The following is a 15,662-nucleotide window of genomic DNA, read 5'->3' on the forward strand; positions in this document are numbered from 1 at the left end:
GTCACAGGCCCACTACACCCATTAGAGCAGATTAAAAACACCACCACCATCCACAATACCAAGGGCCAGTAAGGATACAGAACAACCACCCCTCCCACACACTGTTGGTGGGAATGCCCATTTGGAAAACAGTTTAGCAATTTCTAACCTAGGGCTTCCTTTGTGGCTCAGCTGGTAAAGAATCTACCTGTAATGTGGGAGACCTGGGTTCGATCCCTGAATTGGGAGCATCCCCTGGAGAAGGGAAAGGCTACCCACTCCAGTATTCTGGCCTGGAGAAGTCCACAGACTGTAAAGTCTATGGGGTCGCAAAGAGTCGGACACAACTGAGAGACTTCCACTTCCACTTTAGCAATTTCTTACACAGTTAAAAATATACTTATCATACAATCCTGCTGTCCAACTCCTAGATACTTACCCAAGAGAAATATATATATAAGCTTCTACATAAATATTATCACCAAATACTGGAATTGCAAATGTCCAACTGGTGAACAAATAAACATGTGGTATATCCATACAAGAGCTTCTGTGGCGGCTCAGCAATAAAAAACCACCGGCCAGTGCAGGAGACATGGGTTCAATCCGAGTCAGGAGGACTCCCTGAAGGAGGAAATGGCAACCCACACCAGGATCCTAGCCTGGAAACTTCCATGGACAGAGAAGCCTGGCAGGCTACAGTCCACAGGGTCACAAAGAGTGAGCCACGACCGAGCAACTAAACAATAACATGTCCATACGGTGGAAGGCTATCAGCAATAAAAAGGTATGAACTTCTACACGGGATGTCGATACAACACAGACGAATCTAAAAGCGTTCGGCTAAGTTAAACAAACCAAACTCAAAATGCATACCGTAGGATTCCATGTATGCGACATTTTCCAAAAAGCAATACAGACAGAAGAAATCCTATCCATGGTTACCAGGGGTTGGGAATGAGGGGAGTGGGTTGACTACACAGAAGAACAAGGGAACTGTTTGGGGTGATGGAAATATCTCGTATGGTTGGTTGCGGTATTGGTTATAAGACCTGTACCTGTCAAAAATCACAGAACTACATAACTAAGAAGGGCAAACTATAGAGTATTGTAAACTACACATCAATAAACCGGACTTAAACAAGAAATCCAGTTCATGGGTACTACAGTGATTAACACAGTAGCAGGTGCTTAGTAAACACTTCATAAATATGAGCTGCTATGACTATGCTTCACAGTAGAAGCCACCAGTATCAAATACTTCAGGAAGACAAACTTTAGATCTCTAAATTTCTATGTAAATAAAATGTGGCATCTCAGATTTGTGATGGAAATACAATGTACCTGTATATACTGTGCAGGTTTATTTCTAAAATTAGATATATATATCAAAGTCAGTATATATCTTAATATAGAGTTGTCACATCTGGGGGAATTGCCAACATTCATATTCGAACTATTAGCTGAGAAAGATTTCAACTAAATGAATGTATTAAATGCCAACTAAAGTTAAGACACTGTTTATTTCTTTAAGATGGAACTCATGAAAAGAATTTACTGTGTAAGCAAGCACTCTCTTCTTCCTTTTTATTTTTACCTCTTCTCCTTGACCTCAAATTTGAAAACTTCGAGTATGTAAAAATACAGAACAGTCTTAAGTTTCATATCTAGGAAACCTGGCCTTTAAAAAAAAAAGGTATGATTTGAATCTTTCTGGGTGAGCAGCTAACATGCTTCCATTCAGAGATGGAAGAAGAAAAGATCAAACCATTAAAATGACAAATGACTAAAATCACTCTCCTCTACTATTTTTATATAAAAATAAAAATTTAAAGACTGAGATTCAGTGTTAGACCAATCTTTCAGGGGGACAGCATTAGTTTTGTTGATGCTAACACCTCTCAAAGGGTATGCTAGGTTCTGAGCAATGTGTTCAGTTCAGTTCAGTTCAGTTCAGTTCAGTCGCTCAGTCGTGTCCGACTCTTTGCAACCCCATGAACTGCAGCACGCCGGGCCTCCCTGTCCATCACCAACTCCCGGAGCATTCCCAAACATGAGCTTAAATGTAAAACATAGTTAATTCTCCATTGTCTATCGCTAGATTTGTTAAACCAAGGCCCCCTCCCCATTTCTGCACAGATTACCAGGACTCATCCACAAGAATGTTCTCCTGGTCAAGTGTCTATGTGTTTTCACAGGCACGGTGAAGGTGAAAGGACCACAGCTGCGTCTGGCTTTGCTCATTACTACATTCCTACCACTAAGACAGGGTCCATTTGCAGCCAATTAAGTGGACTATGTTTGCTCCCCATGGGGATGTAGTGTGCCATGGGCACACACAGAACCCTCCTCAGTGTGTATACAAGTGCAGGTCGCCCTAAGGGACCCCGGAGACAGTCCTTTTCACTGGACATTCCTGACTGGCATGGTGTTCCCAATCTATGCTCCAGATAGGGATATATGTGGTGCTTTGGAAAGCCCCAGGGCACAGGGGCCAGGGTCTACATTGGTCAAGCCATAAGGTCCATCCTCACTAAGCAGAATAAAGAGCATATGATTGAGGCCCTCTGCTGGGCCAAGTCCAAGCTCCCTGGCCACCAGAAGACACATATCTTCGAGAAGTGGGGATTTACTAAGTTTAATGTCAATACATTTGAAGACATGGTGGCAAAAACGTGGCTCATCCCGGACGGCTGTGGAGTCAAATACATCCCTAATCGAGGCCCTCTGGACAAATGGTGGGCCCTGTAGTCATGAGAGCCTTGGTGCTATCCCCTCCTTACTCATGCCCACGGATAAATCCTACTTTTCTTTCAAAAAAAGAAAAGGACAAGGTCCAACACATAGCAGAAACTCAGAGACATGAATACTATCCCAACCACACACATCCATCAGTAGACACTTACTTTGAACCATGATTCGATACAGCAGAATTCACGTAACTATGTTACCAGATTCTCCTGTAGGCACTGCTTTGGGTGTTAGATTTTCCTTTTTTGTCAAAAATAACCAAGATTTAACTGTACAATTATATTCCTTTTGATGCTTCCAAGTAACAGGCTAACTGCAAATCTCAAGTTTCGTATCATAGGAAATTGTATCTCTTACAATCTAAAATTCAGTATTCCAGACAGTGTGTCTTCTCCCTCAGTGGACTGTGACCAGGCATGCTCCTCCAGATTACCCAGTCTGTGAAGACGCATGCCTACTCCCAGGAGCAGAACCAGCGGTATGGGCGGAGCCCAGGCTTCTGAGAGCCACGGCTCTGCTGCTCTGCAGCCCTAGACCCAACGCAGTCGGTGCTCTTCACCCGGCAGCCACTCCGAAGGACAGCCACCTTACTGCTCAGCAATCTCCAAATGTTGTAGAGGGGAAATCTTCTATTTTTCAATCTGAGATTAGAGTGTGACTCCAGTTCCTCCTGTGCTACTCTTCAGGTAAAAGTAACATCACGGGAAAATAACATCTCAGCAACATCCTAACTGTCCCTTTCTCTACCACCATCTACTTTCAATTCACCTTTCACTATTGTCAGAGAAATCTTCCTGAAGAACAACTCTGTGAGTGATGTGATGATCACTCATGGCTGAAAAACCAACTTTGATTCCCTACAGGCAGAAAGCTGGACCACCTATCCCGGTGTTCAAAGTTCTCACACTGTGACTTCAATCACCTGTTTCCGGCCCTGTCTTCCCCTCTCTCCACCTCCCCACTGTCTCTCGTGGGGCTCTTTTTCTCTCTGTCCTTCCCTCCCTCTGGCCTCCCCCTCCCCCTTCACTCACACACACACACACTCCAGGCTTACTGAAACCTTTTGGATTGTTCCATTCCTGTTCGTTTGCCTTCTGTGAGCTTGGAAAGCAGTTGCCTTACTTCCTACCCTTTCCCTTATCTCTGCCTACTCATCCATCCTTCACAGTCTCAGTTCAAATGCCTTCCCTGCATGACGGTTCCCCCGTGTTGCTCCACTTACAATTATTATTACAAGAACTGACCACGAGGCTGAAAGAGAACTTCAGAGATCCTCTTTTCAGTCCACTGGTTTTTAAACTTCCCTGTTAAGTAGCTGAATTCTTATAAAAGTCTTCAAGGAACCTTACTACTGCATTTGTCTTTGGTGTGTTAAGAAAACCTGTAATACCAATACAATCCAGTCTCATTTAAAAATAGGGAAAGGAGGTCTGTGGGGTCACAAAGAGCCGGAAATGACTGAGCACACACATACACAAAGCAGGGCTACAGAAAGAAGTGACTTGACCAATGTCAAGTTAGTATCAGAGGTGAGGTACTCTTAGGCACTCATTCATTAGCAAATATTCACTGAGCTCCAGGCCCTTTTTATACAGCAGTGAAGAAAGACACCTAGGTGATAAATGATTTCCACTCACAGGGTACTTACATTCTAGCTAGGAAGAAAGAAATGTTATGAGCTAAATACACAGTATGGTGATTACAAAGAAAAGATACAAATAAAATGTATAGTATGTTAGTGATAAGGACAAATTAGAACAAAATAAAACAGCAATGAGAAGAATATGACAGTTTAGACAGCTAGTGAGGAAAAATTTCCCTTTGCCAGATTACTTCTAAGTAGAAACCTCAACCCATACCTAAGGAAGAACATTCCAGGCAGAAAAAGAGCCCATGCAAAGACAAACAGGGAGCTAGCCTGGTAAGTTTTAGGAAACCAAGAAGGCCAGTGTGGTTCCCGAAGAGAAAATAAGGAAGAGAAATAACAGGAGGAGGAAGAGTACTAGAAACTAAGGGAAAGCCTCACTGTTTAGACTTCAGCTGGACAGTTTTTGAGTAGCTGAGTCATAAGACTTGACTGCTGTGTTGAAAAAAGACTGCAAACAACCAGGGATGGAAGAAAGAGGAGCTTATGCAATAGCAGAGAAGATGACAATGACTTAGAGGCGGCAGAAGAGGAAGATGTGATTAAATTATGGGTATGTTTCTAAGGAATATCCAATACGATTTTTTAATGGATGAAAGTGGGTTGTTGGGGGTGGAGGAGGCGGAAGGCTTCAAAACTCAATTTTTGGCAACTGGAAGACTGCAGCTGCCAAAACTGATAGGTTTGGAGTAAGGGAGTATCAGGAGTTACTGAACACCAAAAGGTGAACACAGATGGCAACGATTTGGGGTAGGAGGAGATCACGAGTTATGAAACACATAGAGTTTGAGAAGCTTATCAGCTATCCAAGTAAAAATGTCAAAACGAGTATACTGTCATGGAGCTGAATATAGTCCTGGAGCCTGGGGTAGAGGTCTGGGTTAGGTATACAAATTTGGGAGTCATTAACATATATGATATGAAAGGTACAGATATAAAAGGAAACAATGACAGACTCTGGGACACTGTACTTTGTAGAAGTAGGGAAGACGAGGTGGAACTAGCGAAGAAGGCTTTTTGAAAAGGAGTACGCAGCAACACAGCAGGAAAATAAGGCAAATGTGGTATTACCCTGATATCTGAGGAGCAGTATTTCCAGGAGGAAGAAACTGTGCCAAAGGCTGACAAAAGATCAAACACAATGAGATCTGAGAGGAAAACGACAGCTGATTTAGCAACACAGACACGACTGCTGATTTTGAAAGAATTTTCATGGTGTGATAGAGGTTAAAAAAAAAAACCACAATATCAGATGAGAGACAGTTTAGCAGAGAATGAGAGGTGAGAAACTAAAGACAAAGTAATTTTGTTGTGAACAGGTCAAGAAAAGATTTTAGGGGTGAGAGGACCCCGCTGTTTAAGAAAAGCAGTGCTTCTCCCATTGCCTAGAACATTCCATTTTGTATTGCAGTTAAGTTTGTACAACTCTGTGTCTCCATTTATAAACCAGTTATCCACTTGAGGGCAGGACTGTATCATACAGCTTCTACAACCAACTGTGACTGTGAACAGCAAGTTACTTCACACCACCATGGGATTTCAGTTTCCGTTTTTTGTAAAATACGGGGAGAATCTAGAGATCTGATAATTTTGAAGATCTATTTTAGTTCTGACATTTTATTGTTCCATAGCCTCTCCAAGTCCTCTAAATAGTGTTTGGGGAACTGAAAACAAAAATCACATTAAGGCTACATTTAAAAGAGAAGTTTCCTCATCAAATTTTTACATAGCTTACTGAAAGTAATACACAAAACTATCAGATATTCAGAACAACCTGGAAACTTTACAAAGTCCTCCAAAAATTCAATTTCACTTATTACACTTTATTAATAAAAGGTTGTGTGTTTGTTTGTTTGTTTTTAAGTGAAAGTCTCTCAGTCGTGTCTGTTGCAACCCCATGGACTATACAGTCCACGGAATTCTACGGCCAGAATACTGGAGTGGAGAGTCTTTCCCTTCTCTAGGGGATCTTCCCAACCCAGGGATCGAACCCAGATTTCCCACATTGCAGGCAGATTCTTTACCAGCTGAGCCACAAGGGAAGCCAAATCTATACTAATATTCTAGAAACATTTTTTTACCTTATGGTAGTAGGACATTTAAGTAAATAGTCTTCTAACACAAGTCCAAAACAGTTCATCTTAAAATATGCCAAAATTCCATGCTCTTAAAAAAAGACAACTATCTTTTCAAAAAATTAACTAATTAATTAAATTTGGGTCTCAGGTGTGGGATCTTTGTTGCGGCCCACAGGCTTAGTTGCCCTGCAGCACGTAGGATCTTAGTTTCCCCGCCAGGGACCAAACCCGTGTCCCATCATTGGAAGGCAGATTCTTAACCAGTGGACCACCAAGGAAGTCCCTGACAACTATCTTTTGCCATTAGTAAATTTAAGACAGTATGACAGAGGTCAAGCCTCTTATTTTAACTAGCCTGATTTAGACTATGTCTATTTTTATTTGATATTTATTATTTATCTATAAAACAAATTAAAGGTTCTACTTACAAAGAGATTAATAAAAAGTATTATGGCTTTCTTACAAATAAATGGACTCTATAAATTCATCACTGTTTGCGGACCGACGACTTATTTGGTTTGACCTTTTGCTATAGGCCTGAATCACACATACAATGCTTAGCCCTGAAGATTAAAACCCAGCAACATGAAAAAGATTACCTTGTTATTATTTTTGCTCTTTAATAAAAAGAAAAGCCAAATATAAACAGAAAAGTAGGGGCATTTTAGGATATGTTAAAGAAACAAGAACTTCAATTTCTCTTAATTACACTGCTGGTCAAAACAGAGATAAAAAGCAACTAACCACGTAAACCCACAAAAAAATGACTTAAACTGCTTATTATGGTGCCAGGACACATAATGTATTCTCAAATACCTATCAAAAAAAGGAGAACCACACACATACTAATCGTACATCCATACTAAGCAATACAATGAAATGAACTATGGATAAATACAATTTGGATGACACTGACAAGCACTATGTTGAGTGTCAGAAGGTTACATACTAGAAGACTCCATTCACATGACATTCTTGGAGAGACAAAACTATAACGATGGAGAACAGATCAGTGGCTGAAAGGGATGGACTGGGGGAGGGCGACTGACCACAGTAACCGAGCATGAGGGAGTTCTGAGGGTGACGGAGCTGTTCTGCAACCTGATTGTGCTGGTGCCTACACAAATTTACACTTGCATTAAAGTTCACAGAATTGTACAGCAAAAAAATACCGATTTTACTTCCTAAGTTAGAAAATGAAACAAAAATTACTTTTAATTCCAATACTCCAAAAACTCTACTCCAGTCCACAGTCATTAGAAAATATGAAAGTCAAATTGAGGGGCAGTCTCTACAAAATATCTGACCGGTACTCTTCAAGGGGTCACGGTCAAAAAGGACAGGAACCATCACAGATTCAAAGGGATGCCACGACAACTAAATGCAACGCGTGTATCCTCGGTGGATCTTAGGACAGAAAAAGGACATTAGCGGAAAAACTACCAAAATCGTACCGAGGTCTACATTTAATTAATGGCACTGTACCAATGCTAATTTTTAAATTTTGATCATTTATTGTCACTGTGTTAACAGTAGTGTAGGACGGATAAAAAACACACAGGAACTCTGTACTTTTACTGATAAAAAACACACAGGAACTCTCTGTACTTTTACTGCTATTCTTCCGAGAGCCTAAAATCATTTCAAAATAAGTTAAACGCCGAATCTTTAAGAAAAACGCTTGCAATGATTTCATAAAGCAAAAATACATTTCTCTTTCAAAAACAAATCAATGCCATCCTGCATATTTTGATTACTTCAGCGTAGGTAAAGTAGTGATTACCTAGTGTAGGTCATACCCACACTAAGAGCATACATGTTCTCTGAATGAGAGAAAATAGATTCTACCATAAATTATATGACTTACTAGTTGTGCCAACCTTCAGGGTATATATTTATAACTAAAAGTTCTATCAACATTTGATTTCCTAATTGAATAATGGAGTTCTTTCCAGAAATTCCCCAATGCCAGCAGTCAGGACATGGTGCTTTTGCTGGGACCCAGGTTCAATACCTAGTTAGGGAACTAAGATCCCACAAACTGCAAGGCACAGCGGGGAAAAAAAAAAAAAGTCCTTCTTAAGGAATTTCTCATAAATTCTACCTCCTAATATTCTTATTTTTAAAAATATAAAAATTCAATGGTCTACCAACACCCACAGAATAAATTCCAATACAAGATATTTCTGCATTTTGACTTTGGTCTACCATATTACAACCTCATCTGTGACTACGCCACCTCCCAATGTTCACCCTATAATTCAGCTTTGCTGAACTTATTAATTCAGATCATGTCATGTTTTCTCACCTCACATTTGCTGGCCTTCTCCACCCAGGAAATCTCTTGCAAAACCCCTCTCTCCTCCACCACTAGAAGGAAGAACTGGTCACTTCCTCCTTATGCTCCCATAGTATTTTGTAAGTGATCAACAAATCACATTGCTTACCCATTCATACAGAAATTTATGCAAGGTTACAATACTCGAAGCACTCTAGGTTTGGGGGACCTCAAGGTGAACTGATTTCCTTTAAAATTCCTCCCATCTACTCCACTGGAATTTCTGATGAAGACACTGTTTTTGTTTTTAACCATTTATTTACATGTCTCACTGGTTACTTATTTCAGCTAAATAGCATTCCTGACTCACAACAGTATTTAATAAATATTTGTTGAAAGAAAACATTCGAAGGTTCAAGTAAACACTGGTTCAGTGATAAATCTGCTTTTTCTCTTCCACACAATCCATGCCATTTTCAGGTCATTTCTGCAAGTCGAAATGACACAAACAGCAAGGCCCCTTTCTCCCTTTCCGGAACAGTCCAACTCGTATGAATAAGTTGGTTAAGCTGGCTCTGGCAGCCCCATTTAATGGACAAGCCCACAGCAGTAAAGCTCTGTGTTTGTTAACACAGAACAATTTCCAGATGAGTCCCCGTGCTTACACCTGAATACCTCATTATATTAACAGTTGACAAATAAAATTAGAGACAGAGAACAAAGGAGGAGACGCCCAACAGATTTGGACCAATTAGCCAAATGTGGCCCTTTCTTTCAGCTTCTGGGTCTTCTGTTTCTTTCAGGCTTTTACTTACACAGCCTCCTGTCAACAAACTTCTCAAATTATAAATAAGTTAGTAAATGTTTCAGTAAAAGGAATATTCAAATAAAATATTTAGACTGCAGGCTTTATTCGTGTTCCACAACACCGTTCGGATGAACAGTTGATGCCTTTTTGCACTGATTTAATATCAGCACAAAGGACACACTTGAGCTACAGCAAGCTGCCCTGCTACTCCTCTTTCACACCTGAAACCACACCGCTGGAATAAATGGAACTTGAAAGTTTTAAGAGTATTTCAGATGTATCATTTTATGAAGTATTTCTTGGACATATGATGCTAGTATCTCAATGTTCTCAAATTCCTATTTTCAGGTCTCGCTCCTGTACCACACAGGCTGTTCTGCCCAAGCTCACAACTCCATTCCAATGTCTGATGGACAAATTTAGCATGTCCAAACCTTAATTCCTGACCGCCCCTCCAAAATGTACTGTACCCACTTTTCTCCAGTCCTCTTGGTGGCCACTTAACACTTCTAGCTGCTCTCACCAAAAACCTTGGCTCCTTCTTGACTGTCGTAGACCTACATCGAATCTGAAAGGAAACACTGTTAGTTTAGTTTTCAACCTAGAACCCTGTCACCACTGAACTTCACCATGACCGTCATCTCTTACCTGCACCGCTGTAGTCCAAGTGGCCTGATGTATCTTTTTAAATGGATTATTTCTGATTTTCTCTACAATCTACTCTCAAAGCAGCAATCAGAAGTAATCCATTTAAAAAGATACATCCAGATCATATTACTCTCCTGTTTCAAAACCCTCCTATAGCTCCTGTTTTCACAAAAAAATAAGTCATCACTAAAGTCTTCACAAACTGTTTACAGGGCTTGCCTGGTGGCTCAGTGGTAAAGAATCTGCCTACAACGCAGGGGTTTTGGATTCAATCCCCAGCACAGCAAGAAGACATGTACTTAATACAGATACTAGGTTATCTCAAGTAGCTAGGTGTAGTAATAAATAGATTAAATAGAATATGATATTTTGAAAGAGATATCTGATGCAAACTGTTCTATACAGAAGAGATAAACAAGGTCCTGCTGTATAGCACAGGAAACTATATTCTATATCCTGGGATAAACCATAATGGAAAAGAATATAAAAAAGAATGTATGTATGAGTATCACTGAGTCACTTTACTGAACAGCAGAAATTAACACAACATTGTAAATAAACTATACCTTAATAAAATAAATTTTTTTAAAGATATGATACTATATACAAATTTAGGCTATAATAAAAATAGCATCAACAGAAACATTAAATTTGGTTTTGTCTGGAGGGAAAAACCCACAGAGGGGAAGAGTGTTCATTAGACAGTATTAGCTAATAATTTCAAACCACTGATAATCATTTTTCTAAAAACAGCCTATACCATATTATTCCAATTTAAAAAGGAGCAAAAGAAAATATAAGCATTTATATACTATCCAGCGCAGACATGCTAAGTCACTTTAGTCATGTCTGACTCTTCGTGACCCTATGGGCCAAAGCCCGCCAGGCTCCTGTGTCTGTGGGATTCTCCAGGCAAGAATACTGGAGTCGGCTGCACATCCTCCTCCAGGGGATCTTCTTGACCCAGGGATCAAACCCACGTCCTCTGTGTTTCCTGTTTTAGGAGGCGAGTTCTTTACCACTAGTGCCACATCTTTCTATACGATACAAAGGGCAGGAAAAAAAAAAAAAAGATAAGGAAAAGAATGGCATTTGACTACCTAAAATTCTAAAAGCACCATAACCAAAGGTAAGGCAAAGGATAAACTAGGCGGAAAATATGACATTTTAAAAACAAAAAAATAAGTAAAAAATATTAGTCTAAGGTTTGGCTTACCCTGGCAAATTAATGTGTTGAAACTCAACAAATGCTTTACAAAAAATAAAGTTGCTGCTCCATTCAAAAAGCCAATTAGAAATCTTAGTCTATATAATGTGGGTGTGTAAGAAAAACAATACAACACGGAACTGCAACAATGGGCTTATTCTCAAAGAAAACAGCCTTGTCTCTTCAAAGGTTGACCAATGAACATCCAATTCTGTTTTAAATTAAAATAAAATGTTTAAACTAAAAAATATTCGTGCATTTAACTTAATGCAAATTGTACCTCACAAGGAAAAAAGTAAACAAATATTGAAACTATAGTCAGTGATAAGGATGCTAAAGTAATTAGATGGAAATGCACTAATGTCTGCAATTCACTTTAGATAGAAGGATAAAAGTGTGGTAAAACAAATATAAAAAGTTAATGCTAAAATCTAAAAGGTGAGTATATGGGTGCTCATTAAAAAACTTCAGCTTTGCTACATGTTTAAAAACTTTTATAACAAAATGGGGAAAGAAACAACTATTATTGATTGACCCAAACACTCTAATAGAAAAATGGACATTGGGCATGAAGAGGCACTTCACAGAATACGGCCAAACACAAGAGAAGATGTTCAAAGATGTTCATTCTCACAACCTCAGAGCAGAGAAACAATAGCATTTTTCATCTATTAGCAAAGAGTAAAATGAATGGAGAAGGTATAGGAGAAATAAATGGTCTCACACATTCATCGGTGTACAAAAATATAACTCCAGAAGGCAATTTCACAACCAAAAGGACTTAATGTATTTTTTCAGTCCCAGTAATTTATTCTAACAAATAAGGTATGCAAAGATTAGAGAAATTCAGTACCATTGTTCAAAACAGTAAAAAACTGGAAATAAACTGTTACAGAAATTAGGTGTTACAGAAATCATATTTCACTATATGGAGCATACTGTATTATTGAACTGTTAAAGAATGATTATCAATATAAAGTAATATACCAATAAAAAATCTCCCTTGCTCCTTAGAAGAAAAGCTATGACCAACCTAGACAGTATATTAAAAAGCAGAGACATTACTTTGCCAAAAAGGTCCATCTAGTCAAAGCTACAGTTCTTCCAGTTGGACTATTAAGAAAGCTGAGCACTGAAAAATGATGCTTTTGAACTGTGGTGTTAGAGAAGACTCTTGAAAGTCCTTGAACTGCAAAGAGATCCAACCAGTCCATCCTAAAGGAGATCAGTCCTGGATATTCACTGGAAGGACTGATGCTGAAGCTGAAACTCCAATACTTTGGCCACCTGATGCAAGGAGCTGACTCATTGGAAAAGACCCTGATGCTGGGAAAGATTGAAGGCAAGAGGAGAAGGGGTTGACAGAGGATGAGATGGTTGGATGGCATCACCGACTCGATGGACATTAGTTTGAGTAAGCTGTGGGAGTTGGTGATGGACAGGGAGGCCTGGCGTGGTGCAGTTCATGGGATTGCAAAGAGTTGGACACGACTAAACTGAACTGACTGAAAAAATCTCCACTATATATGTAAGTGAAATACACAAGTTAGAAAATAGTGTGTATCACTGCACAATCAATACTTATACATATATGGTCCACATTTCAGTATCCAAAGTAATGATCAACTGAATAGAGTACATATGCTAGTTAGTAAAATTCTTATGATTTGCACTATTTGTCTGTGCTATTTGGTATTTAAGTAGCTTCCATGTGCTGAGCACTCTTCTGTAGACTCAAGACATAGTTTACCTATGGAATCAAGTAAACAATTCTGACACAGTCCCTGCCCACATACGAAGGAAAGCAACAAAGCAACATAAAGAGTGACCAAGAAAACCTTAGATAAGGAAAGGCCTCTCAGAAAATGTGGCAGCTGCTCTGAGACCTAACGATAAGGTGGCAGGCATGTAAAACCAGGAGGCTGGGGCAGAGCATTATCAGCAGAGGAAGTTGTAGGAGCAAAGCAACAAGAGGAAGCGCCATGGCCCTCAGAGAGCAGGGAGGAGAGAAAAAGTACGCAAAGTGGCTGGAGAAGTACATATGCTAAACAAGCATCACCCTTACAATCAGGAAAAAAGGTCAAGCTAGTTTCATCCTAAAAAACAAACGAACAAAAAACCTTTACCACTACCCCAATCATAAAGGTGGACAAAATTATAAAAATCTTTCCTTGCTGAGGGCTTGACATGTGCTGTGTTAAGTCGCTTCAGTCATGCCCATTTTCCAGTCAAGAATACTGGTGTGGGTTGCCATGCCCTCCTCCAGGGGCATCTTTCCAACCCAGGGATTGAACCCGCACCTCTTAAGGCTTCTACACTGGCAGATGGGTTCTTCATCACTAGCGCCACCTGGGAAGCTTAACATAAATATCTTGTTTAATCCTCATAATAGAGCTATTCAAAAGCATTCAGTGATAGAAAATAATAGCAAATGAGACAAACGACAAAGGATTAATCTCCAAAATATACAAGCAGCTCAAACAACCTAATCAAAAAGTGGGCAGAAGACCTAAACAGACATTTCCCAAAAGAAGACGTACAGATGGCTAATAAACACATGAAAAGATGCTTGACATTGCTCATTATTAGAGAAATACAAATCAAAACCACAATATCATCTCATACCTGTCAGAATGGGCGTCATCAGAAAGTCTACAGACAATAAATCCTGGAGAGGGTGTGGAGCAAAGGGAACCCTCTTGCACTGTTGGTGGGAATACAAACTGATACAACCACTATGGGAAACAGTATGGAGATTCCTTTAAAAACTAAGAATAAAACTACCATATGACCCAGCAATCCCACTACTGGGCTCACACCCTGAGGACACCGTAACTGAAAAAGACACGTGTACCCCAATATTCACTGCAGCACTGCTGACAACAGCCAGGACACGGAGGCAACCTAGATGTCCATCAACAGATGAATGGATGAAGACACGGTACACAAACACTATGGAATCTTACTCAGCTGTTCAAAGAAACACGTTTGAGTCAGTTTCCATGAGGAAGATGAACCCAGAGCCTATTACACAAAGTGAAGTAAGTCAGAAAGAAAAAGACAAACATCATATATTAACACGTATATACGGAATCTAGAAAGAAGGGACTGATGATCCAATTTGCAGGGCAGCAAAGGAGACGCAAAGATAAAAGACGGACTTTCGGGTGCAGTGTGGGGAGGAGAGGGTGGGATGATTTGAGAGAGCAGCACTGAAACATATAATTAGCATATGTAAAAATAGACAGTGGGCATTCCTGTATGATGCAAGGAACCCAAAACCGATGCTCGGCAACAACCTAGCAGGGTGCGATGGGCAGGGAGGTGGGAGGGAGGCTCCAGGGGGAGGGAACATGTGTATACCTATGGCTGATTCATGTTGATGTCTGGGAGAAACCAGCAGAACGCTATAAAGTAATTACTGATCACAATATTGTAAGGTAAGGTAATTATCATCTAATTAAAAGTTAAATAAAAATTTTTTTTAAAAAGCATTCAGAACACATCAAAGGATCAATAGAACATTCCTGGGACCACAGTTCTCCAAAGCCAGTCCACAGAACACATGTATGAGAATTATCCAAAGACACAAACATCACATATACAACACATACACTTCTGAGTCCTACACCTAAGATTCAAACTAGTAGCTCAGAAGGGAACCCAAGATTCTCTGGTTTTTATTGCCCAGATGATCAGAAATTAGTATAGTGACAAACAGACCTTTGTACCTCAGCAGGCAAACCTGACTGCACCTGTGTAAACACAGTCCCACAACTCTGTACCCAGATTAAGTCAGTGAGGTCACATTTGTACTCAGTAGATTCTATTCAGAGAATCAGCAAGGAGTGTGATATACTTTTCAAGTATCTCACAGATGTAAAGAAAATTTTTATTTTAATTCAAGCTTTCTTAAAAAAAAAAAAAACTGCATTACTTGACACCCCAAGTGCCACATACACCTCAATCCCTTCTAACCTTGCTTCTCAGGGCCCTTCACTGCCAGCCTTCCTCAGGGATTTGCCTAACTCCACTTCATTTCCCGCTCATTCCAGTCTGTCTAGCCTAACCCTGCCCCTACTGAGCCACTAAACCTGCCCTAACTAAAGTCGACGACCACACTGGGCTAAACCCAAGGAACACTTTCGGAACCTGCTGTGCGAGACCAACACGCGCTCCTTCCTGGCTCCCCCCGTGCCGCGCTCCTTCTCCTGCCCTCTGGGCCCACCTCCTCCACCTCACGACTGAACACCGGGGTCCCGAGGGCT

At 40.1% G+C, this 15,662-nt stretch overlaps 1 protein-coding gene and 1 pseudogene across 5 annotated transcripts in view; one reads left to right on the forward strand and one right to left on the reverse strand.

Annotated features, from left to right (window-relative positions):
• Positions 1-15,662, reverse strand: part of ELF1 (E74 like ETS transcription factor 1) — a 117,158-nt gene that overhangs the window by 88,130 nt on the left and 13,366 nt on the right. The window lies entirely within an intron of this gene.
• LOC114116760 (small nucleolar RNA SNORA70) lies at positions 2,256-2,378 on the forward strand (annotated as a pseudogene).

This window comes from Ovis aries, chromosome 10 (genome assembly GCF_016772045.2).
Source record: "Ovis aries strain OAR_USU_Benz2616 breed Rambouillet chromosome 10, ARS-UI_Ramb_v3.0, whole genome shotgun sequence".
NCBI classification, from domain to species: Eukaryota; Metazoa; Chordata; class Mammalia; order Artiodactyla; family Bovidae; genus Ovis; species Ovis aries.